Genomic DNA, 24,111 nt, shown 5'->3' with positions numbered 1-24,111 from the left:
ATACAATTTTTCGTCTTTTGGGCCAGGCTTACCTCACTCAGAATGATGTTCTCCAATTTCATCCATTTACCAGTGAATGATAACATTTCATTCTTTTTCATGGCTGCATAAAATTCCATTGTGTATAGATACCACATTTTCTTGATCCATTTGTCAGTGATGGGGCATCTTGGCTGTTTCCATAACTTGGCTATTGTGAAAAGTGCCACAATAAACAAGGGTGTGCAGGTGCCTCTGGAGTAACCTGTATCACAGTCTTTTGGGTATATCCCCAAGAGTGGTATTGCTGGATCATATGGTAGATCAATGTTTAGCTTTTTAAGGAGCCTCCAAATTTTTTTCCAGAGTGGTTGTACTAGTTTACATTCCCACCAACCGTGTAGGAGGATTCCTTATTCCCCACATCCTCGACAACACCTATTCTTGGTGGTGTTGCTAATGATGGCTATTCTAACAGGGGTGAGGTGGAATCTTAGTGTGGTTTTAATTTGCATTTCCTTTATTGCTAGAGATGGTGAGCATTTTTTCATGTGTTTTTTGGCCATTTGAATTTGTTTTATTGAGAAAGTTCTGTTTAGTTCACTTGCCCATTTCTTTTTCTTTAGTTCTTTGGTCTTTGGTTCATTAGTTTTGGGAGATTTCATTTTTTAAGTTCCCTATATATACTGGTTATCAGTCCTTTGTCTGATGTGTAGCTGGCAAATATTTTCTCCCACTCTGTGGGTGTTCTCTTCAGTTTAGAGACCATTTCTTTTGATGAGCAGAAGATTTTTAGTTTTATAAAGTCCCATTTATCTATGCTGTCTCTTAGTTGCTGTGCTGCTGGTGTTCCATTGAGAAAGTTCTTACTTATACCTACTAACTCCAGAGTATTTCCTACTCTTTCCTGTATCAACTTTAGTGTTTGTGGTCTGATATTAAGATCCTTGATCCATTTTGAGTTAATATTGGTATAGGGTGATACACGTAGATCTAGTTTCAGTTTTTTGCAGACTGCTAACCAGTTTTCCCAGCAGTTTTTGTTGAAGTGGCTGCTTTTTCTCCATCATATATTTTTAGCAACTTTGGCAAAGACAAGTTGGTTGCATTTGTGTGGCTTCATATCTGGGTCCTCTATTCTGTTCCACTGGTCTTCATGCCTGTTTTTCTGCCAGGCAATATATACTTCCAGTCAGAGTTTTCAAGGTGGAGAAAGGCTCATTTTGTTCCAAATAGGCCTATACAGCTGAGTTGAAGAAACACATTTATCACTCAGAAGAAAACCATTAGTGTCAGAAGCAGGAACATCAGCATAATGTTTCCTGAGGAGAGTTGTATTAGTTTTTGAAGGAATACTTTCTGCAACTTAGGTTTTTCCAGTTTGAGATAGGCTTTCTTTGTTCCAAATAGGCCTATTAAGCTGAGTTGAAAAACGACATGTATCTCTCCAAGGAAACCCATTAGTTTTGCAACCAGGAATATCTAGAACATTGTTTCCCACTGAAACTGAGTCCATTTTTGAAAGGAATAGTTCCTGCAACTTCATCTTTCAAGGTTTGAATAGGCTATGTATTTTCCAATTAAGCAATGTCTGCTGAATTGAAGGAACACATACATCTCTCAAAAGAAAACATTTAGTGTCAGAAGCAGGAACACCTAGCACATTGTTTCCCTGTGAGAACTGAGTTAGTTTTTGAAAGGAATACTTCCTGCACCCTAGCTTTTTCAAGATTCAGATTGGTTTTCTTTGTTCCAAATAGGCCTAATTAGCCGAGTGGAAAAAACACATATATCTCTCCAAAGAAAACCATCTTTGTTATAAGCTTCAACATCGAGGACATTATTTCCCTGTGAGAATTGAAGTAGTTTTTGCAAGCAATATATACTTCCAATCAGAGATTTCAAGGTGGAGAAAGGCTCGTTTTGTTCCAAATAGGCCTATACAGCTGAGTTGAAGAAACACATATATCTCTCAGAAGAAAACCATTAGTATCAGAAGCAGTAGCTTCTAGCATAATGTTTCCCTAGGTGAACTGAATTAGTTTTTGAAGGAGTACTTTCTGCATCTTAGAATTTTCAGGGAGGAGATAGGCTATGTTTGTTCGACATAGGCCTTTTCAGCTGAATTGAAGGAACACATATATATCTCAAAATAAAACCATTTGTGTGAGAAGCACGAGTATCTAGAACATTATTTCCCTTTAAGAATGGAGTTGGTTTTTGAAAGGAATACCTCCTTCAACTTAGGCTTTTCAAGGAGGATAGAGGCTCTCTTTGTTCCAAATAGACCTATTTAGCTAAGTTGAAGAAACACATGTATCTCACGACAGAAAATGATCTCTCTTAGAAGCAGGAGCATCTAGCATGTTCTTTTTTTTTCATATGTGCATACAATGTTTGGGTCATGTCTCCCCCTCCCCCACCCCCTCTTCCTCCTCCCTCTCCCCCCCACCCCTTGATACCCAGCAGAATCTATTTTGCCTTTATCTCTAATTTTGTTGAAGAGAGAGTATAAGCAATAATAGGAAGGAACAAAATGTTTTGCTAGTTGAGATAAGGATAGCTATACAGGGAATTGACTCACATTGACTTCCTGTAGCACATCCTTTTCATGTGAGAACTGAGTTAGGTTTTAAAGGCAATACTTCCTGCCACATAGGTTTGTCAATGTGGAGATAGGCTCTCTTTTTTTCCAAAAAGGTCTGTTCACCTGAGTGGAAGGAACACTTGTATGTCTCCTAAGAAAATCATCTATGTTATAAGCTTCAACAACAGGACATTGTTTCCCTGTGAGAATTGAGTTAGTTTATGAAAGGAATACATAGTGCTAATCAGAGTTTTGAAGGTATGAAAGGTTCATTTGTTCCTAATGCCTATCCAGCAAAGTTGAAGTAACATATACATCTCGTGAAAGAAAACCATCTGTGTTAGAAGCAGGAGTATCTAGCACATTGTTTCCCTGTGAGAACTGAGTTAGTTTCTGAAAGGAATTCTTCCTGCCACTTAGGCTTTTGAAGGTGGAGGTAAGCTCTCTTTATTTCAAATGGCCTAATCACCTGAGTTGAAGAAACACATCTATCTCTCAAAAGAAAACAGTTAGTGTCAGAAGCAGGAACATCTTGCACAATGTTTCCCTGTAAGAACTAAGTTAGTTTTTGGAAGGAATACTACATACAACTTAGGATTTTCAAGGTAGAGACAGGCTATTTTTCTACCAAATAGGCCTTTTTAGCAGAGTTGAAAAAATACATGTATCTCTCAAAGTAAAACCATTTGTGTCAGAAGCAGGAGTGTCTAGCACATTGTTCCTCTGTGAGAATTGAGTTAGTTTATGAAAGGAATACTTCCTGCACCATAGATTTTTCAAAATCTATTTCCAAATAGGCCTATTAAGCCTAGTGGAAAAAACACATATATCTCTCCAAAGAAAACCATCGATGTTATAAGCTTCAACATCTAGCACATTATTTCCCTGTGAGAATTGAGGTACTTTTTGAAAGCAATACATACATCCTATCAGAGTTTTAAAGGTGGAGAAAGGCTCATTTTTTCCAAATAGGCCTATCTAACTAATTTGAAGAAACACATGTATCTCTCAAAAGAAAACTATCTGTGTTAGAACCAGGATATCTAGCACATTATTTTTCTGTGAGGATTGAGTTAGCTTTTGAAAGAAATACTTCCTGCACTTTAGGCTTTTCTAGGTGGAGATAGGCTCTCTTTGTTCCAAATTGGCCTATTAACCTGAGTTGAACAAGCACATGTATCTCAACAAGGAAAACCATTTTTGTTAGAAGCAGGAATATCTAGAACATTGTTTCCCTGTAAGAACTGAGTCAATTTTTGAAAGGAATAGTTCCTGCAACTTCGTTTTTTTTTATTCATATGTGCATACAATGTGTGGGTCATTTCTCCCTACTCCTCCACCCCCTCTCTTAGCCCCCCACCCCCTCCCTTTCCCTCCCACCCTCTCAATATGCAGCAGAAACTATTTTGCCCTTATCTCTAATTTTGTTGTAGAGAGAGTATAAGCAATAATAGGAAGGACCAAGGGTTTTTGCTAGTTGAGATAAGGATAGCTATTCAGAGAGTTCACTCACATTGATTTCCTGTGCATGTGGGTTACCTTCTAGGTTAATTCTTCTTGATCTAACCTTTTTTCTAGTTCCTGGTCACCTTCTCCTATTGGCCTCAGTTGCTTTAAAGTATCTGCTCTAGTTTCTCTGCATTGAAGGCAACAAATGTTATCTAGTTTTTTTATGTGTCTTACCTATCCTCATACCTCCCTTGTGTGCTGTCACTTTTATCATGTGATCAAACTCCAATCCCCTTGTTGTGTTTGCCCTTGATCTAATGTCTGCATATGAGGGAGAACATATGATTTTTAGTCTTTTGGTCCAGGCTAACTTCACTCAGATTGATGTTTTCCAATTCCATCCATTTTCCAGCAAATGATAACATTTTGCTCTTCTTCATGGATGCATAAAATTCCATTGTGTATAGATACCACATTTTCTTGATCCATTCATCAGTAGTGGGGCATCTTGGCTGTTTCCATAACTTGGCTATTGTGAATAGTGCTGCAATAAACATGTGTGTGCAGGTGCCTTTGGAGTAACTGTGTCACATTCTTTTGGGTATATCCCCAAGAGAGGTATTGCTGGATCATATGGTAGATCAATGTTTAGCTTTTTAAGTAGCCTCCAAATTTTTTTCCAGAGTGGTTGTACTAGTTTACATTCCCACCAGCAGTGTAAGAGGGTTCCTTTTTCCCCACATCCTAACCAACACCTGTTGTTTTGGTGTCTACAACTTTGTTTTTCAAGGTTGGGGTAACTATGTTTTTTCCAAATAAGCCTTGTCAGCTGACTTGAAGAAACACATGTATCTCTCAAAAGAAAACAGCCTCAAAGCAGGGGCATCTAGAACATTGTTTCCCTGTAAGAATTGAGTTAGTTTTTGAAAGGAATACTTCCTGCAACTTAGGATTATCAAGGTGGAGACAGGCTATTTTTCTACCAAATAAGCCTTTTCAGCTGAGTTGAAAAAATACATATATATCTCAAAAGAAAACCATTAGTGTCAGAAGCAGGAGTATCTAGCTCATTGTTTCCCTGTGAGAATTGAGTTAGTTTATGAAAGGAACTTCCTGCACCATAGGATTTTCAAGTTGAAGATTGGTTTTCTTTGTTCCAAATAGGCCTATTTACCCTAGTGGAAAAAACACATATTATTCTCCAAAGAAAACCATCTATGTTATATGCTTCAACATCTAGGACATTATTTCTCTGTGAGAACTGACTTGGTTTTTGAAAGCAATACATACTTCCAATCAGAGGTTTCAAGATAGAGAAAGGCTCTTTTTGCTACAAATAGACCTATCCAGCTAAGTTGAAAAAACAAGTTACTCTCGAAAGAAAACTATCAGTGTTAGAAGCAGGAGCACCTAGCACATTATTTCCCTGTGAGAACTGAGGTAGTTTTTGACAGAAATGCTTCCTGAAACTTACGTTTTTCCAGGTGGAGATAGGCTCTCTTTGTTCCAAATAGGCCTATTCAGCTGAGTTGAAAAAAACATGTATCTCTCCAAAGAAAACCATCTATGGTAGAAGAAGGAGCATCTAGCACATTGTTTCCCTGTGAGAATTGTATTACTTTTAAAGGAATACTTTCTGCAACTTAGGATTTTCCAGGTGGAGATAGCCTCTCTTATTACAAATAGGCCTATTCAGCTGTGTTGAAGAAACACATGTATCTCTCAAAAGAAAACCATCTATGTTAGAAAAGTAGCATCTAGCACATTGTTTCCCTGTGAGAATTGAGTTAGTTTTTGATAGGAATATTTCCTGCAACTTAGGTTTTTTACAGTGGAGAAAGGCTCAATTTGTTCCAAATCCAGCTAAGTTGAAGAAACACATGTATCTCTCAAAAGAAAACCATCTGTGGTAGAAGAAGGAGCATCTAGCATACTGTTTCCCTGTGAAAATTGAGTTAATTTTTGAAAGAAATAATTCCTGCAACTTAGGCTTTTCTAGGTGGAGATAAGCTCTCTTTATTCCAAATAAGCCTATTAAGCTAAGTTGAATAACCACATGTGAGTCTCCAAAAAAATCCACCTATGTTACAAACTTCCACATGTAGCACATTGTTTCATTGTGTGCAATGCATCAGTTTTTTAAAAGGAATACTTCCTGCAACTTAAGTTTTTCAAGGTGCAGATAGCCTCTGTTTATTCCAAATAGGCTTATTCTGCTGAGTAGAAGAAACACATATATCTCTCCAAAGAAACCCATTTGTGTTAGATGCAGGAACATCTAGCACATTGTTTCCCTCTGAGAACTGAGTCAATTTTTGAAAGGAATAGTTCCTGCAACATAGGTGTTTCAAGGTGGAAATTGGCTCCCTTTGTTCCAATTTGGCATACTCAGGTGACTAAGAAACACTAAGAAAGGAATACTTCCTGCAACTTAGGTTTTTCAAGGTGGAGGTAGGCTCTCTTTGTTTCAAATGGCCTATTCACCTAAGTTGAATGAACACATGTATCTCTCAAAAGAAAACAGTTAGTGTCAGAAGCAGGAACATCTTGCACATTGTTGCCCTGTCAGAACTGAGTTAGTTTTTAAAAAGAATACTACCTGCAACTTGGGATATTCAAGGTGGAGACAGGCTATTTTTCTCCCAAATAGGCCTTTTCAGCAGAGTTCAAAAAATACACATATCTCTCAAAGTACAACCATTTGTGTCAGAAGCAAGAGTATCTAGCACATTGTTTCCCTGTGAGAAATAAATTAGTTTATGATAGGAGTACTTCCTGCACCATAGGTTTTTCAAGGTGCAGATTGATTTTCTTTGTTCCAAATAGGCCTATTTAGCTGAGTAGAAAAAACACATATGTCTCTCCAAAGAAAACCATCTATGTTATAAGCTTCAACATCTAGGACATTATTTCCCTGTGAGAATTGAGGTAGTTTTTGAAAGCAATACATACTTCCAATCAGAGTTTTCAAGTTGGAGAAAGTCTCATTTTGTTCCAAATAGGCCTATCTGGCTAAGTTGAAGAAACACATGTATCTCTTGAAAGGAAACTATCTGTGTTAGAACCAGAGACATCTAGCACACTGTTTCCCTGTGAGAATCGAGTTAGTTTTTGAAAGAAAAACTTCCTGCAACTTAGGTTTTTGCAGGTGGAGATAGGCTCTCTTTGTTCCAAATAGGCCTATTCACCTAAATTGAATAACCACATGTACCTCTCCAAGGAAACCCATTTGTGTTAGAAGCAGGAACAACTAGAACATTGTTTCCCTGTGAGAACTGAGTCAATTTTTGAAAGGAATAGTTCCTGCAACTTCATTTTTCAAGGTTGCAATAGGCTATGATTTTTCCCAATAAGCCTTGCCATATGAGTTGCAGAAACACATGAATATCTCAAAAGAAAACAGTTAGTGTCAGAAGCCGGAAAATCTAGCCAGTTTCCCTGTGAGAACTGAATTTGTTTTTGAAAGGAATAATTCCTGCAACTTAGGATTTTCAAGGTGGAGATAGACTCTCTTTGTTCCAAATAGGCTTATTCAGCTGAGTTGAAGAAATATATGAATCTCTCAAAAGAAAATCATCTATGTTAGAAGGAAGAACATCTAGCACATTGTGTCCTGTGTGAACTGAGTAAGTTTTTGATAAGAATGCTTCCTGCAACTTAGGTTTTTCAAAGTCAAGATAGGCTCAATTTATTCCAAATAGGCCTATTCAGCTAAGTTGAAGAACCACAGGTATCCCTTGACAGAAAACCATCTGTGTTAGAAGTGGGAGCATCTAGGACATTGTTTCCCTGTTAGAATTGAGTTAGTGTTTCATAGGAATATGTTCTAGAAATTATGTTATTCCAGGTGAAGATAGCCTCTCTTTGTTCCAAATAGGCCTATTCAGCTGTCTTGAAGGAACACATGTATCTCTCCAAACAAAACCATATAAGTTATAACCTCAGCATCTAGCAAATTCTTTCCCTGTGAGAATTGCATACGTTTTTGTAAAGAATACTTCCTGCAACTTGGTTTTGTGACGGTGGATATAGGCTGTCTTTGTTCAAATAAGCCTATTCACCTGAGTTGAAGAAACACATGTACCTCTCCAAAGAAAACTATTTTTGTTAGAAGCTGCATTATCTTGCACATTGTTTTCCTGTGTGAGTTGAGTTAGTTTTTGAAAGGAATACTTTCTGAAACTTAGGTTTTACAAGTTGGATACAGGCTCTCTTTGTTCCAAATAAGTCTATTCAGCTGAGTAGAAGGAACACATGTATCTCTCCAAAGAAAACCATCTATGTTAGAAGCAGGAACATGTAGCACATTGTTTCCCTGTGACAATTGAGTTATTTTTTGAAAGGACTACTTCCTGAAACTTAGGTTTTTTTAAAGTGGAAATAGCCTCTCTTTGTTCCAAATAGGCCTATAAAGCTGAGTTGAAGAAACACATGTATATCTCGAAATAAAACCATCTGTGTTAGAAGCAGGAACATGGAGCACATTGTTTTCCTGTGAAAATTGAGTTAGTTTTGAAAGGAATACTTCCTGGAAATCATGTTATTCCAGATGTAGATAGGCTCTCTTTGTTCCAAATAGCCCTATTACAGAGTTGAAGAGACACATGTATCTCACCAAACAAAACAATCTAAGTTATAAACTTCAGCATCTAGCACTTTGTTTCCTTGTGAGAAATACATTATTTTTGAAAGGAAACTTAGGATATTCAAGATGGAAATAGGCTATGTTTGTTCCAAATAGGCCTTTTCAGTAGAATTGAAGAAACACATGGTTTCTTGAAAGAAAACCATCTCTGTTAGAAGTAGGAGCATCTAGCACACTGTTTCCCTGTGAGAATTGAGTATGTTTTTGAAAGGAATATCTTCTGCAACTTAGATTTTTCCATCTGGAGATAGGCTGTCTTTGTTCCAAATAGGCCTATTAAGCTAAGTTGAAGACACATGTATGGTAGAAAGAAAACCATCTGTGTTAGAAGCAGGAGCATCTAGCACATCATTTCAATGTGAGAATTGAGTTAGTTTTTAAAAGGACTACTTCCTGCAACTAAGATTTTTCAAGGTGGAGATAGGATCTCTGTGATTCAGATAGGACTTTTCAGATGAGTAGAAGAAACACATGTATCTCTCCAATGAAAACCATTTGTGTCAGAAGCAGGAGCATCTAGCACTTTGTTTCCATGTGAAAATTTAGTTAGTTTTTGGAAGGAATACCTCCTGCAACGTAGGTTTCTCAACATGGAGATAGGCTGTCTTTGTTCCAAATAGGTCTATACATCTGATTTGAAGAAACACATGTATCTCTCCAAAGAAAACCATCTATGTTGAAGCTGCAGCAGGCAGCACATTGTTTTTTTTTTTTTTGTGAGAATTGAGTCAGTATTGTGTAGGAATACTTCCTGCAACTTAGGTTCTTCAATGTTGACTTAGCCTCACTTTGCTCCAAATAGGCACATTCCAGTGAGTTGAAGAAACTGATGTATCTCTAAAAGAAAACCATCTATGTTAGAAGCTGCAGGCAGCATGTAGCACATTGTTTCCCTGTGTGTATTGAGTTACTTTCTTTTTTTTATTATTTTTATTCATATGTGCATAAAATGTTTGGGTCATTTCTCCCCCCTCTCCCCACTCCCTCTCTTACCCCCTCCCCTACAACACCCCCTCCCTTTCCCCCCACCCCTCGATACCTGACAGAAACTATTTTGCCCTTTTCTCTAATTTTGTTGTAGAGAGAGTATAAGCAATAACAGGAAGGACCAAGGGTTTTTGCTACTTGAGATAAGGATAACTATACAGGGAGTTGACTCACATTGATTTCCTGTGCATGTGTGTTACCTTCTATTGAGTTACTTTTAAAAGGAATACTTCAAGCAACTTAAGTTTTTCAAAGTGGAGGACATATGCTCTCTTTGTTCCGAATAGGCCTATTGAGCTGAGTTGAAGAAACACATTTATCTCTCCAAGAAAACCATCCATGTTAGAAGCAGCTGTACCTAGCACATTGTTTCCCTCTGAGATTGGGTTAGTTTTTCAACAAAATACCTCCTGCAACTTAGTTTCTCAATGTTGAGAGAGACTCTCTTTGTTCCAAATATGCCTATTCAGCTGAGTTGAAGAAACACATATGTCTTTCTAAAGAAAACCATCTATTTTGGAAACTGCAGCACCTACACATTGTTTCCCTGTGAGAATTGAGTTAGTTTTTGAATGGAATACTTCCTGAAACTTAGGTTTTTCAAGGTGGAGATAGGCTCCCTTTGTTCCAAATAGACGTATTCAGCTCAGTTGAAGAAACACATGTATCTCTTGACAGAAAACCATTTGTGTTAGAAGCAGGAGCATATACCACATTGTTTCCCTGGGAAAACTGAGTTAGTTTTTGAAAGGAATGCTTCCTGCAAATTAGGGTTTTCAGGGTGGAGATAGGCTCTCTTTGTTTCAAGTAGACTTATTCAGCTGAGTTTAAAAAGCACACATTTCTCTCCAAAGAAAACCATCAATGTTACAAACTTCAGCATCTAGCACATTGCTTCCCTGTTAGAAATGAGTTGCTTTTCATAAGAAATACTCCTGCCAATCAGAGTTTTCAAGGTGGAGAAAGGCCCATTTTGTTCAAAATAGACCTATCCAGGTAACTTGAAGAAACACATGTGTCTCTTGATGGAAAACAATCTGTGTTAGAAGCAGGAGCATCCAGCATATTGTTTCCCTGTGAGAACTGAGTACATTTTGCCCAGGAATACTTCCTGAAACTTAGGTTGTTCAAGGTTGAGATAGGCTCAAATAAGCACATTCAGGTGACTTGAAGAAACTCATGTATCTCTAAAAGAAAACCATCAATGTTTGAAGCTGCAGCATGTAGCACATTGTTTCCCAGTACGAAATGAGTTACTTTTCAAAAGGAATACTTCAGGCAACTTAGGTTTTTCAAGGTGTAGATAGGCAGGCTCTCTTGTTCTTAATAGGACTATTGAACTGAGTTGAAGAATCACATGTATCTCCTGAAAGAAAACCATTTATGCTAAAAGCAGGATTGTTTAGCACATTGTTTCCCTTTGAGAATTGAGTTAGTTTTCAAAGGACTATTTCCTGCAACTTTGTTTTTCAAGGTGGAGATAGGCTTTCTTTGTTAGAAATAGGACTGTTCAGCTGACTTGAAGAAACACATGTATCCCGAAAGAAAACCATCTGTGTTAGAAGCAGGACATCTAGCACATTATTTTCCTGTGACTATTGAGTAGGTTTTTGAAAGGACTACTTTCCTGCAACATACGTTTTTCAAGGTTGAGATATGATCACTTTGTTCCAAATAGGTCTATTCAGTGGAATTGAAGAAACACATTTATCTCTCCAAGAAAACCATCTATGATAGAAGCTGCAGCATCTAGCACATTGTTTCCCTGTGAGAATTCAGTAGTTTTAGAAGGAATACTTCTGGCAACTTAGGTTTTCAAGGTGGAGATAGGCTCTCTTTGTTCCAAATAGGCCTACTCAGCTGAGCTGAAGAAATACATGTATCTCTCAAAAGAAAACCATCTACTTTAGAAGCAGGAGCATCTAGCAAATTGTTTCCCTGTGAGAAATGTTTTGTTTTTGAAAGGAATACTACCTGCAACTATGGATTTTCAAGGTGGAAATGGGCTATGCTTTTCCCAATAGACCATTTCAGCTGAGTTGAAGAAACACATGTATCTCTCAAAAAAAAAAAAACCATTAGTTTCAGAAGCAGGAGCATCTAGCATATTGTTTATTTGTAACAAGAGGGTTAGTTTTAGAAAGGATTATATCCTGCCATCAGAATTCTCAAGGTGGAAAAAGGCTCATTTTGTTCATAATGGGCTTATCCAGCTAACTTGAAGAAACACATGTATCTCTTGACAGAAAACTATCTGTGTTAGAAGAAGGAGCATCCAGATTATTGTTTCCCTGTGAGAACTGAGTAGCTTATGCAAAGGAATACTTCCTGCAACTTAGTTTTTTCAGGGTTGGTATAGGCTCACTTTGTTCCAAATAGATACATTCAGGTGAGTTGAAACACATGTATCTCTAAAAGAAAATCATCTATGTTAGAAGCTCGAGCATGTAGCACATTGAATCCCTGTGAGAATTGAGTTACTTTTCAGAGGAATACATCAGGCAACTTAGGTTTTTCAAGGTGGAGATAGGGTCTCTTTGTTCCAAATTGGCCTATTCATCTGATTTGAAGAAGCACATGTATCTCTCAGAAGAAAACCATCTATGCTAGAAGCAGGAGGGTCAAGCTCATTGTTTCCCTGTGACTATTGATTTTGTTTTTAAAAGGAATACTTCAGGAAACTTAGGGTTTCCTAGGTGAAGATAGGCTCCCTTTGTTCCAAATAGGCCTCTTCGCCTGAGTTGTATAAACACATGTGTCTCTTGAAAGAACACCATCTAGGTTAGAAGCAGGAGCATCTAGCACATTGTTTCCATGTGAGAATTGAGTTAGTTTTTGAAAGGAATACGTCCTGCCATTCAGAGTTTTCAAGATGGAGGTACGTTCTCTTTGTTCTGAATAGGCCTATTCAGGTGATTTGAAGAAAAACATTTATCTCTCCAAAGAAACCATCTATGTTAGAAGTAGGAGTATCTAGCACATTGTTTCCCACTGAGATTGAGTTAGTTTTTGAATGAAATACCTCCTGAAACTTAGGTTTTTCAATGTCGAGAGAGCATCTTTTTGCTCCAAATATGTTTATTCAGCTGAGTTGAAGAAATGCATTTATCTCTCCAAGAAAACCATCTATATTAGAAGCTGCACCACCTAGCACTTGTTCGCCTGGAACAACTGAGTTAGTTTTTGAGAGCAACACTTCCTGCAACTTAGGTTTTTCAAGGTGGAGATAGGCTCTCTTTGTTCCAAATAGGCTTACTCAACTCAGTTGAAGAAACATACATATATTTTGAAAGAAAACCATCTTTGTTAGAAGCAGGAGTATCTAGCACATTGATTCTCTCTTAGAATTGAATTAGTTTTTGAAAGAAATACCTCCTGCAGCTTAGGTTTTCCAAGGTGGATGTAGGCTCTCTTTATTACAAACAGGCCTATTCAGCTGAGTTGAAGAAACTCATGTATCTCTGAAAGAAAACCATCTGTGTTTGATGCTGCACCATGTAGCACCTTTTTCCCAGTGCAAACTGAGTTACATTTTAAATGGAATACTTCAGGCAACTTAGATTATTCAAGGTGGATTTAGGCTCTCTTTGTTCCAAATAGGCCTATTGAGCTGAGTTGAAGAATCACATGTATCTCCAAAAGAAAACCATTTATGTTATAAGCAGAGGGTTCTAGCACATTGTTTCCCTTTGAGAATTGAGTTAGTTTTCAAAAAAATATTTCCTGCAACTAGGTTTCTCAAGGTGGATGTAGGCTCTCCTTGTTAGAAATAAGCTTGTTCAGCTTACTTGAAGAAACACATGTATCTCCCAAAAGAAAACCATCTCTGTTAGAAGCAGGAGCATCTAGCACGTCATTTCCCTGTGACAATTGAGTACGTTTTTGAAAGGACTACTTTCCTGCAACGTAGGTTTTTCAAGGCCAAGATAGGCTCTCTTTGTTCCAAATAGGCCTATTCTGCTCAGTTGACAAAACACATGTGTCTCTCCAAAGAAAATCATCTAAGTTAGAAGTTGCAGCCCCTAGCACATTGATTCCCTGAGAATTTGTTTAGTTTTTGAAAGGAATACATCCTGGAACTTAGGATTTCCAAGGTGTAGATAGGCTATTTCTTTTCCAAATAGGCCTTTTCAGATGAGTTGAAGAAACACATGCATCTCTCAAAAGAAAACCATTAGTGTCAGAAGCAGGGGCATCTAGCATATTGTTTCCCTGTGAGAATTGAATAATTTTTTTTAAAAGACTACGTCCTGCAATGTAGGTTTTTCAAGGTTGAGATGGGATCAATTTCTTCCAAATAGGCCCATTCAGCTCAGTTGAAGAAACACATGTATCTCTGCAGGAACACCATCTATGATAGAAGCTTCAGATTCTAGCACATTGCTTCCTTTGAGAATTGAGTTAGTTTTTAAGAGGTACACTTCAGGTAATTAGGATTTTCAAGGTGGATATAGTCTCTCTTTTTCCAAGTAGGCCTATTCAGCTGAGTTGAAAAAACACGTGTATCTCTACAAAGAAAACCATCTATGTTACAAATTTCAGCATCTAGCACATTGTTCCCCTTTTAGAAATGAGTGAGTTTTTGTAAGAAATACTTCCTGCCAATCAGAGTGTCAAGGTGGAGAAAGCCTCGTTTTGTTCTAAATAGGTCTATCAAGGAAAGTTGAAGAAACACATGTATCTCCCGAAATAAAACCATCTATGTTAGAAGCAGGAGCATCTAGCACATTGTTTCCTTGTGAGAATTGAATAATTTTTTGAAAGGAATATTTGCTGCAACTTAGGTTTCTCAAGGTTGAGATACACTCACTGTATTCCAAATCAGCCCATTCAGCTGAGTTGAAGAAACACATGTATCTCTCAGAAGAAAACCATCTATGTTAGAAGCTGCAGCACTTAGCACATTGTTCCCTGTGAGAATTGAGTTAATTTTTAAAAGGAATTCAACCTGCAACTTAGGTTTTTCATGGTGGAGATATGCTCTCTTTGCACCAAATAGGCTTATTCGGCTAGTTGAAGAAACACATGTATCTCTCAAAGAAATCCATTTGTGCCAGAAGCAGGAGCATCTAGCACATTGTACCCCTTTGAAAATTGGGAGAGTTTTTGAAAGGAATACTTCAATCAGAGTTTTCAAGGTAGAGATAGCCTGCCTGTTTTCCAATTTGGCCTATTCAGCTGCCTTGAAGAAACATATGTATCTCTCCAAAGAAAACCATCTGTGTTAGAAGCTGCAGCACTTAGCACATTGTTTCGCTGTGGGAACATTGTTAGTTTTTAAAAGGAATACTTTCTGCCCCTAAAATTGTTCAAGGTGGAGTTAGGTTCTCTTTGTACCAAATAGGCCTATTCAGCTGAATTGAAGAAACACATGTCTCTCTCAAAAGAAATCCATTAGTGTGAGAGCCAGGAGCACCTAGAAAATTGTGTCCTGGTGAGAATTGAGATACTTTTTGAAAGGAATACTTCTGCCAATCAGGGTTTTCAAGGTGGAGAAAAGCTCATTTTGTTCCAAAAAGGCCTATCCAGCTAAATTGAAGAAACACATGTAACTCTCCAAAGAAAACCACCTGTGTTAGAAGCAGAAGTATCTACCACATTGTTTCCTGTGAGAATTGACTCAGTTTTGAAAGGAATACTTCCTGCAACTAAGGTTTTCAAGGTGGTGATAGGATCTTTTTTTTCCAAATAGGCTTAGTCTGCTGAGAGGAAGAAACATATGTTTCTGTCCAAAGAAAACCACTTTTGTGAGAAGCAAGAACATCTAAAACATTGTTTCCCTGTGAGAACTCAGTTTGTTTTTGAAAGGAATACCTCCTAGTCTTATGTTTTTTCATGGTGGAGATAGGCTTTCTTTGTTCCAAATAGGTCTATTTAGCTAAGTTGATGAAATACATATATCTCACAAAAGAAAACAAACTCTGTTAGAAGCAGCAGCATCTAGCACATTTTTTCCTTGTAAGAACTGATTTAGTTTTGAAAGGGGTACTTCCTGTAACATGGGTTTTTCAAGGTCCAGATAGGCTTTCAGTCCAAATAGGCCTATTCAGCTGAGTGGAAGAAACAAAAGTAACTCTCCAAAGAAAACCATCTGTGTTATAAGCTTCAACATCTAGGACATTCTTTCCCTGTGAGAATTGAGGTAGCTTTTGAAAGAAATACATACTGCCAATCAGAGTTTTCAAGGTAGAGAAAGGCTCATTTTGTTCCAAATACAAGTATCCAGCTAAGTTGAAGACATACATGTATTTCTCAAAAGGAAACCATCTGTGTTAGAAGCAGGAGCATCTAGCACATTGATTCCCTGTGAAAATGGAGTAGTTTTTGAAAGGAATACTTCCTGCAACTTAGGTTTTTCATGATGGAGATAGGCTCTCCCTTTACCAAATATGCCTATTCAGGTGTGCTATAGAAAAGCATGTGTCTCTCAAAAGAAAGCCATTTGTGCCAGAAGCAGCAGGATCTAGCACATTGCATCCCTTTGAAAACTGGGATAGTTTTTTGAATGGAATACTTCCTGTCGATCAGAGTTTTCAAGGTAGTGATAGCCTCCCTTTTTTCCAATTTGGCCTATTCAGCTGCCTTGAAGAAACATATCTATCTCTCCAAAGAAAACCATCTGTGTTAGAAGCAGGAGCATCTGGCACATGGTTTCCTTGTTTGAATTGAGTAAGCTTTTGTAAAGGAATACTTCCTGCATCTTAGGTTTTTCAAGGTTGATTTAGGCTCAATTTGTTCCCAAAAGGCCTATCAGGTGAGTTGAAGAAATACATGTATCTCTCAAAAACACAATGTCTGTTAAAAGCAGGAGCATCCAGCACATTGTTTCCCTATGAGAACTGAGTTTGTTTATGAAAGGAATACTTCCTGCACCATAGGTTTTTCAAGGTGCAGATCGATTTTCTTTGTTAAAAATAGTACTCTTTGGCTGAGTGGAAAAAACACATATATCTCTCCAAAGAAAACCATCTATGTTATAAACTTCTACATCTAGGACAATATTTCACTGTAAGAATTGAGGTAGTTTTTGAAAGCAATACATATTTCCAGTCAGAGTTTTAAAGGTGGAAAAGGCTCATTTTGTTCAAAATAGGCCTATCCAGCTCAGTTGAAGAAACACAGGTATCTCTTGAAAGAAAACCATCGGTGTTAGAAGCAGGAGCATCTAGCACATTGATTTCCTGTGAAAATGGAGTCAATTTTTGAAAGGAATACTTCCTGCAACTTAGGTTTTTCCAGGTGGAGCTATGCTCTCTTTGTTCCAAATAGGCCTACTAAGCTGTTTGGAAGAAACACTTGTATCTCTCTATGTTAGGAGCAGGGGCATCTAGCACACTGTTTCCCTGTGAGATTTGAGTAAGTTTTTGAAAGGAATACTTCCTGCAACTTAGGTTTTTCAAGATGGAGGTAGGCTCCCTTTGTTCCAAATTGGCCTATTCAGCTGACTTGTAGAAACATATGTATCTCTCAAAAGAAATCCTTTTGTGTCAGAAGCAGGAGCATCTACCACATGGTTTTGCTGTGAGATTTGAGGTAGCTTTTGAAAGAAATCTGTACTGCCAATCCGAGTTTTCAAGGTGGAGAAAGCCTCAATTTGTTCCACATAGGGATATCCAGATAAATTGAAGAAACACATGTATCTCTTGAAAGAAAACCATCTGTGTTAGAAGCAGGAGCATCTAGCACATTGATTCCCTGTGAAAATGGAGTAAGTTTTTAAAAGGAATACTTCCTGAAACTTAGGTTTTTCCAGATGGAGATATGCTCCCTTTGTTCCAAATAACCTATTAAGCTGAGTTGAAGAAACACTTGTATCTCTCCAACGAAAGCCATCTATGTTAGGGTATGCAGCATCTTGCATATTGTTTCCCTGTGAGATTTGAGTCAGTTTTTAAAAGGAATACTTCCTGCAAATTACATTTTTCAAGGTGGAGAGAGGCTCTCTTTTTTCCAAATAGGCCTATTCACCTTAGTTGAAGAAACACATGAATCTCTCAAAACAAATCCATTTGTGTGAGAAGCAGGAGCATCAAGCACATTGTTTCCTGTGAGAATTGAGTTAGTTTTTGAAAAGAATACTTCCTGCAAGTAAGGTTTTTCAAGGTGGAGATAAGATCTCTGTTTTCCAAATAGGCCTTTTCCACTGAGTTGAAGAAACACATCTATCTCTCAAATAAAAACCATTTGTGTTAGCAGCAGGACCATCCAGCAGTTTATTTCCCTGTTAAAATTTAGTTACTTTTTGAAAGGAATACCTTCTGCAATGTAGGTTTTTCAACGTGGAGGAGGGCTCTCTTTGTTCCAAATAGGCCTATTCATCTGAGTAAAGAAGTACATTTATCTCTCCAAAGAAAACCATCTATGTTAGAATCAGGAGCATCTATCACATGGTTTCCCTGTGAAAATTGAGTTAGTTATTGAAAGATATACTTCCTGTAACTTAGGTTACTCAAGGTGGAAGTAGACTCTCTTTGTTCCAAATAGGCTTATTAGCTGATTTGAAGACACATGTATATCTCAAATAAAGTCCATTTGTGTCCAAAGCAGGAGCATCTACCACATGGTTTCAATGTGAGAACTCAGTTAGTTTTTCAAAGGAACATTTCCTGCAACTTAGGATGTTCAAGGTGGAAATAGACTATGTTTGTTCCAAATAGCCCCTTTCTGTGGAGTTTAAGAAATACATGTATCTCTCAAAAATAATACCATTTGTGTCAGAAGAACGAGTATCTATCACGTTGCTTCCCTGTGAGAACTGAATAACTTTCTGAAAGGAATACTTCCTACAACTTAGGTTTTTCAAGGTTGAAATTTACTCACTGTATTCCAAATTGGCCCATTCAGCTGAGTTGAAGAAACACATGTATCTCTCAGAGGAAAACCATCTATGTTAGAAGCTGCAGCACCTAGCACACTGTTCCCTGTGAGAATTGAGTTAGGTTTTAAAAGGAATACTTCCTGAAACTTAGGTTTTTCATGGTGGAGATAAGCTAACTTTGTACCGAATAGGCCTATTCAGCTGAGTTGAAGAAACACATGTATCTCTCAAAAGAAATCCATTTGTGCCAGAAGCAGAAACATCTAGCACATTGTATCCCTTTGAAAATTGGGATCGTTTTTGAAAGGAATACTTCCTGCCAATCAGAGTTCTCAAAGTAGTGGTAGCCTCCCTTTTTTCCAATTTGGCCTATTCACCTGCCTTGAATAAACATATGTATCTCTCCAAAGAAAACCATCTTTGTAAGAAGCAGGAGCACCTGGCATATGGTTTCCTTGTTTGAATAGAGTAAGTTTTTGTAAAGGAATACTTCTTGCATCTTAGGTTTTTCAAGGTTGAGTTAGGCTCAATTTGTTCCTAATAGGCTTATCAGGTGAGTTGAAGAAACACATGTATCTCTCGAAAATGTGGTATCTATACACAATGAAATTTTATGCAACCATGAAGAAGAAGGAAATGTTATCATTCTCTGGTAAATGGATGGAATTGGAGAACATCATTCTGAGTGAGGTTACCCTGGCCCCAAAGACCAAAACTCGTATGTGGACATTAGATCAAGGGCAAATACAACAAGGGGATTGAACTTTGATCACAAGATAAAAGTGAGTGCACACAAGGGAGATATCAGGATAGGTAAGACACCTAAAAAATTAGTTAGCATTTGTTGCCCTCAATGCAGAGAAACTAGAGCAGATACTTTAAAGCAACTGAAGCCAATAGGAGAAGGGGACAAGGAACTAGAGAAGAGGTTAGATCAAAAAGAATTAACCTAGAAGGTAACACAGGTAACACACATGCACAGGAAATTAATGTGAGTCAACTCTCTGTATAGCTATTCTTATCTCAACTAGCAAAAACCCTTGTTCCTTCCTATTATTGCTTGTACTCTCTCTTCAACAAAATTAGAGATAAAGGCAAAATAGTTTCTGCCAGTTATTGAGGGGGTGGGGAGGAGAGGGAGGTGGTGGAGTGGATGGCAAGGGAGGGGGTGAGGGCATGGGGGAGAAATGACCCAAGCATTGTATGCACATATGAATAATAATAATAAAAAGAAAACAAACAGCAAATTTTGTTTGGTGAGGATGTTGGGGGAAGGAACTCTTATAACACTGTTGGTGGGAATGTAAACTGGTGCAACACTATGGAAATCAGTGTGGAGGTTCCTCAAAAAACCAAAAATAGAACCACCATGTAATAGCTTCACTCCTAGACATATACCTGAAGAGTGTAAATCAACATACAAGAAAGACAACTGCACACCTATGTTTATAGCGGCACTATTCACACTAGCCAAACTGTGGAATCAGCCTGGGTATCCATCAACTGATGAATGGATTTTTAAAATGTGGTATATACATACAGTGGAGTATTATTTAGCCAAAAAGAAGAATGAAATTATGTCATTTGCAGGAAAATAGATGGAACCACGGCTCATGTTAAGTGAAATAAGCCAGACTGAGAAAGACAAATATTACATGTTCTCTCTCATATGCAGAATCTAGACCTAAAAAATGAGTGAAACAAGTGTAAAATGGGGGGGACTGTTTGGGGGTAGGAAGCAATAGGAGAGAGGAGGGGAAAGGAGAGGGAAAAGTGGGGTGAATATGATCAAAGTGCTTCATACACAGGTAATAATGAAACCTGTCAAAACTGTTTAAAAAGGGTGGTAGGGGGATAAGAAAGAGCAATGGAAGTAGTGAATTTGATCAAAGTACATTATATGCATGTATGGAAATATCACAAAGAAATCCTTTGGCACAATCAATATATGCTAATAAAAAATTTAAAGAAAAAAAAAGTTAGGGTTTAAATGAAATATTTCCTGCAACTTAGGTTTTTCAAGGTGGAGTTAGGCTCTCTTTGTTCCAAATAAGCCTACTCAGCTGAGTCGAAGAAACACATGTATCTCTCCAAAGAAACCCATCTATGTTAGAAGCTGGAGCATCTAGCACATTGTTTCCCTGTGAAAATGGAGTACGTTTTTCAAGATGGAGAGAGGCTCTCTTTTTTCCAAATAGGCCTATTCACCTGAGTAGATGAAACACATGTATCTCTTAAAACAAATCCATTTGTGTCAGAAGCAGGAGCATCTAGCATGTTGTTGCCCTGTGAAAATTTAGTTAGTTTTTTAAAGGAATACTTCCTGAAATGTAGGTTTCTCAATGTGGAAGTACCCTCTCTTTGTTCCAAATAGGCCTATTCATCTGAGTTGAAGAAACTCATGTATCTCTCCAAAGAAAACCGTCTACGTTATAAGCTTCAGCATTAGGACATTGTTTCCCTGGCAAAAATGAGGTGGTTTTTGGAAGAAATACATATTGCCAATAAGAGTTTTCAAGGTGGAGAAAGACTCACTTTGTTCCACATGGGGTAACCAGCTAAGTTGAAGAAACACATGTATGTTTCAAAAAAAACCATCTGTGTTAGCAGCTGGAGCATCTAGCACCTTGTTTCCCTATACAATTGACTTAGTTTTTGAAAGGAATACTTCCTGCAACTTAGGTGTTTGAAGGTGGAGGTAGGCTCTGTTGCCTCCAAATACGCCTGTTCAGGTGTGTTATAGAAACACATGTACCTCTCCAAAGAAAACCATCTATATTAGAAGTAGGAGCATCTAGTACATTGTTTCCCTGTGAGAATTGAGTTTGATTTGAAAGGAATACTCCCTGCAACTTAGGTTTTTCAAGGTGGAGATTGGCTCTCTTTGTTCCAAATAGGTCTATTCTGTTGAGTTGAAGAAATACATGTATCTCTCCAAAGTAAACCATCTATGTTAGAAGCAGGACCATCTACCACTGTGTTTCCCTGTGAGAACTGAGTTAGTTTTTGAAAGGAATTCTTCCTGAAACTTAGGTTTTTCAAGGTGAAGATAAGGTCTTTCCTCCAAATATGCCTATTCATCTGACTTGAAGAAAAACATGTATTTCTCCAAAGAAAACCATCTATGTTACAAGCACCAGCATCTAGCACATTGTTTCCCTGTGAGAATTATGTTAGTTTTTGAAAGGAATACTTCCTGCAGCTTATGTTTATCAAAGTGGAGATAAGTTTTCTTTGTTCCCTATAGGGTCATTAAGGAAACTGGAAGAAACACATGTATTTCTCCAAAGATAACCATGTATGCTATAATCTTCAGTATCTAGTACATTGTTTTCTGTGAGAATTGAGTTAGTTTTAGAAAGGAATACGCCCTGCCAATCAGAGTTTTCCAGGTGGAGAAATGCTCATTTTGATCAAAATAGGCCTATACAGCTAACTTAAAGAAATAATTGTATCTCTTGACATAAAACCATCTATGTTACAAGCTGCAGCATCTAGCACATCGTTTCCCTTTGAGAGTTGAGTTAGTTTTTAAAAGGAATATTTTGGGCTACTTAGGCGTTTCAGGGTGGAGTTGGCTCTCTGTGTTCCAAAGAGGCCCATTCAGTTGAGTGGAGATAACTCATGTATCTCTCCAAAGAAAACCATCAATATTAAAACTTCAGCATCTAGCACATTGTTAACATGTGAGAAATGAGTTAGTTTTTGGAAGGAATACTTCCTGCCAATCAGAATTTTTTTTTCAGGACAGATTTAAAAAACATTTACCTAAGGTCTTTGATATACAACATGATAGCTTATGACTGATACAAATCATTCTTCCTAATTCATTTTCATTCTTGAACTTTCAAGCCATCTTGTAATAAATATGAAAAGCTTTAGGTGTAAAAATGAGTAATGCACGATTTTAACACTGGAAATAAAAATATTTTCTTGTGATTAAAAAAAATAGAACTGCATATGCTTCTGGTCGTAAGCATGTAACAAATATATTTTTGGCATATAAAATGTTTTTGCCTTATTTTGAAAGCATAAAATATGTAAGGTTGTCCAAAATATGTGAATTGTTTTTTAAAACTGACACCAATGCATCTATATACCACTAAAAATAAACAAAATAATCAGACTTCTGTGTACTCATTAGGAAGCAAGTTTAAAAATTTGGAATTTCTTTAAAGTGCTGAGGTTTAGAAGAGGATCTCTAAGCATGCTAACCATACCTTATCATGAACATAAGAACTGTAAAACTCAAGTTTAGGGGAAAAAAACATTCTATGAAAGGATGATTAGTAACAAACATTTTCCATTGAAGAAAGAATTCAGGTAAAACACATAGCACCACAATGAACTGCACTAAGGTGCTAAAGGAGGTACCTTATTCCCAGCAGAGTGAACGCCCCCTCTGAAATGTATTGCAACATATAAATGCAATTGTTTAATGATTACCATTTGATTCATTCATCTACATAAAACTGTATTCCTTCTAGTTCATTGTATTGAACAAACATTCAAATTGCTGAACTATACATAATGTTGCAGAGTTTACATTGTATGAAAACAAAGCTTGAAGGAATATTTATAAATGTCACCTTGATATAAGATGGCAAGTTTAAAAGGGCTTATATCTCTTAAGACATTTAATTTACAATAATGGTCCAGGAGTGTTTTAGATATAGATATAGATATAGATATAGATATAGATATAGATATAGATAAAGATATATTTATATGGATATATATTTAAACAAGAAGTGTAAAAATTTTTAAAAACAAATCATAACACTCATAGCTGCTTTGCATACAAAGGTCTTAGGGTCATTAAGATGTCAAACTATTACACTTAAGTATACTTTTTAAAAGTCTGAAAATGGCACATCAGAAAAATTGTTGAAATTCTTATTAGAGACCCATTTCTTTGTATTATATTACTGATGTGTCAATTCAATAAGTAATTCCCTTTTTTTTAAATGAAACCAGTTGTCCCTTCTGTTTGGATTCACTTCTGGGTCTCTGCAATCATTTTTCTTGGTTAGATGACATCATTTTCCATGTCAGATAAAGGTCAGGAAAGTGGCTTGGGTCTTCCTTGTATTCATCAGGTATAGTAAAAATGACACCATCAAATTCATCATATTGAAACTCCTGAAGAGTCACAGTGGCTGTGATCATGGGAAACACAGGTATATCTAGTTTAACAGGAAAGCCTGGAGGAAGCTTCATTTGAACAAATTCTCTAAGCTCATTAAAGTGCTTGAAGGGAGCTATTACTTCTAGGACATTCAATAATAATTCAATCCCTAAGGGAAATTCCTGGCTCATGGCTATGGTGGCTTTAAAAGTTTTCTTACTTTCTCTGCACACTAGTTATCTGCCCAGATGAGGAGCTTTCCCATTTTCAGCAGATATATATTCTTCCCATGTAATAGTGTTCTGAGGAGGAGGGGTAAGGGACTGTCTTTGGACTGGCTCAAAATTCTTTTCCATTATGTTTCCACCTTTACTCAAGCTCTCCATGATGTCCTTATTTCGAAGAATATCCTCTTCACTGAGGTGTTCCCTTCTTTTCCTCGATTCTAAAACAAGTCCATTCAGCAGATAAAAGTCTGCCAAAAAGTTTCCTACTCTTTCCTGTGAAAGATTTAAGAA

The 24,111-nt window shown here is 37.3% G+C and overlaps 1 pseudogene; it reads right to left on the bottom strand.

Annotated features, from left to right (window-relative positions):
- Window positions 1-23,453: 23,453 nt before the first annotated feature.
- LOC141410406 (ankyrin repeat domain-containing protein 13C pseudogene) lies at window positions 23,454-24,111 on the bottom strand (annotated as a pseudogene).

This window comes from Castor canadensis, chromosome 17 (assembly GCF_047511655.1).
Source record: "Castor canadensis chromosome 17, mCasCan1.hap1v2, whole genome shotgun sequence".
In the NCBI taxonomy this organism is placed as follows: domain Eukaryota; kingdom Metazoa; phylum Chordata; class Mammalia; order Rodentia; family Castoridae; genus Castor; species Castor canadensis.
The sequence above is the reverse complement of the archived record's forward strand: the minus strand, read 5'-3'. Positions and strand labels throughout refer to the sequence as shown.